Source organism: Saccopteryx bilineata, chromosome 6 (assembly GCF_036850765.1).
Source record: "Saccopteryx bilineata isolate mSacBil1 chromosome 6, mSacBil1_pri_phased_curated, whole genome shotgun sequence".
Lineage (NCBI taxonomy): Eukaryota > Metazoa > Chordata > Mammalia > Chiroptera > Emballonuridae > Saccopteryx > Saccopteryx bilineata.
In genome coordinates this window covers 194017544-194020460 of record NC_089495.1, presented here as the reverse complement: position 1 = coordinate 194020460, position 2917 = coordinate 194017544, and positions in this window count along the sequence as shown.

The following is a 2917-nucleotide window of genomic DNA, read 5'->3' as shown; positions in this document are numbered from 1 at the left end:
CCTTGTTCTTTCTTTCCATTACTTTGCACTCAGAACTCCACTTTTGCTGAATTAGCCACATTTTCCTCAGCTTGCTAGAGGGGGGGGGGGACTCTTTCCACCGTCCCTTCAGACTGCATTGGATCCTAGGTTTGCCTTTAAACCTGGTTCGATCGCATGCCCCTTAACAAAGCCAGGCCCCCTCTCCGCCTGCCAGAAATCTCTTGCTGGCTCAGCAGATCTGGGCTGCTGGTAACAGTGGTACAAACATCCAAGTTCACCAAAGAGGCCTGACCCCAAAAAGGCAGGTGGGAGTTAAGCAGCCTGAGCCCGTCCACAAATGCCAGACAGCTGTGCACATCTTTGGGGTAGAGAGGAAAAACAGATACTTAATGTATCTGGTTAGAAATGAGGATTTTCTGGTTTGGTTATGCCTGTCATTTCTAATGTGTCTCTTCTATTATTTACAGCACTTGTGCACCTGACCTTGTCAATTTCACCCTGAGAAGCAACTTAGTGAACCACCCTCCGAACCCCGACCCAGAGGCTCCAGGGAGCTCTCCGCCTGGCCTCCACCCTCTCAAACCTTTGTCCGGGGACACATCTGGGTGGAGATGCCCATGCAGAAGAAGGTTTAGGAAGCTGTACCAGGGGTCTCCAAACTTTTTACACAGGGGGTCAGTTCACTGTCCCTCAGACCATTGGAGGGCTGCCAAATACAGTGGTCCTCGCACTGACCACCAATGAAAGAGGTGCCCCTTCCAGAAGTGCAGTGGGGGCTGGATAAATGGCCTCAGGGGGCCGCATTGCGGCCCGCAGGCCCGTAGTTTGGGGACGCCTGCTGTAGGCAGTGCCTCACATTTCGGGGCAGAGCCAAAGCAGACTGGTTTCTTGATTCCGTCCTTGGCCCTCAGACCTGCTGATGGCCCCACCATCCAGCCAATACCCAGTCCCACAATCTCCGGGGTTATCCTTGCTCCTTTTCCTTCTCTCACACCACAGAGCCTTTTCATCCGAAAATCCTGTTGGCTCTTAGTAAACACATTCCCCAAAGCCCCGACACCCCTCCTGTGCAAGCTGGTGGAAGGAAGAGGTCTAGGGAGGCAGATACTGGGAACCTCCTTGGCTGCCCTTCCAAATCCACCCTGGAGGATGATACATGGGGCCAGGCCCCAGAAGGTGATGGGAGGGCAGGGTCTTATCCCCCACTCGCCCCCGCTAGGCACGTAGGATTCCCTGTGTCCTTCTATTGAAGACCACAGTCTCCCTGTCTGGTCTGGTGACTGCTCCCTCCCTGCATCCCTCTGGCCAGCAGAGGGACCGGCTCCCTGGTGAGGCTTCCCCAGGTGGACCACACCATTCTTACTGCTTGCCGGGCCCCCAACGCCTTTATAAATAGTTCGTTCAGTAAACTCCCCTCTGTTAACCAGACTGAATGTGCCAACTGTTTCCTGTGGGTTCCTGACAGACACACAGGGTATCATCTCATTAGCTGTAAAAAGTAAAATTAGCCATATGTGTGTAGGTGCGGAGAATTGTTGGAAAGCAAACACCAAATTGTCAACAGTGGTTGCCAGCAGGAGGTAAGATAAGGATTTGTGTTTGTTATTTGTATTGCTTTTGTAATTTAGAAAGTACAGGACTGGAAACAAAACCCCAGCAGCCCCACCATATAAGAATTTGTCCGGCTTGATACCCAGGAGAGGAAGATTGAGTCCTACACTTTCCCATGGACGTAATTGGATCGAGTGGTACCTGTTTACCCTTCAGAATGGCTGCAACACAATACCCTCCCCCCAGAAAGTATTGCTCTACTCATTCTCAACACCTCTAACATTTTGAACTTCCATTGTTATGTATGTCAACATCCATGGATCTTTTTGGTGGGGTTTTCCTCCTGTTCACGTGCAATTGCCTTCTTTGTCCTTTTCAAAGCTCTTCACCTTGAATTCTAGTTTGTTGGGCCCCAGAGACGGAACGCTTCCCAATTTTCCATGCTGCCTTTCTGACTCGAAACTCATGCCTGCTAATCCTATGTGATCAGGATTTATGTCAATGGCTGTAGCTCATGCATGCCCATTGACAAGATGGGGTAATTCCTCTTGATGGATTCTTCCAAACAACAGCCTTTTGTGGACAAAGAAGAGACTGTCCAACCGGAGTAATTGACATCTGTTGTTCGTGTCTGCCTAGAATTCATAGAACCCTGCTTTTCATCTGGGGTCCATCCCTTCCCACTCCTAGTCTGTGGGAATCCACCTGTCCTTCAATCCAAGTCCTGACCCATCAGAGCATCCCACACTCCCAGCCACAGTGATCGGTTTGGCAGTGGGCGGCTGACCCAAGTTATCTGATAAAATTTGCACCTGGGGTATCAGCTGGAACTTTTCAGACAGAGGTATTATCTTTCTTCTGAGGTTTCTGAGCTTGAAGAATACAGTGTGGAACTGCTAGAGGCCACCTGGGCCTTGATGTGAGGAAAGCCCAGTTGAGAAAGGAAATGGAAGATGGAGGGGAGGAGAAGAAAGAGAAGGAGGAGAGGGAGCAGAGGGCATCACATATCTATTATTACATCAACATCTTTTGAGCTGTTGGATTGATCCATGCCTGAAACCCATTACCTTTGTTTATGTTTTTGTTTTTGCTTTTTTGGAAACATGATTCAATACATTCCTCTGTTTCGAATAAGGCAGCTTGAGTTGGATTTCCTAACTAATACAATGAGTAGTAGGCAGTTGACACCAGTGCCTTTGGAAAAAGAAATCCCTGTCCATCAACCATTTATTGGGCCCCTGCTCACATCTTGAACCTCATATCCTACCTTGCATTCCCCCATGCCCTCTGATCCAGCCCCTGGAGCTCACCAGCTTGTCCCACCTCAAGGCCTCTGCACTTGCTGTGCCCTCTGCCTCAAGTGTTCTTGCGCCTGATTGTCATA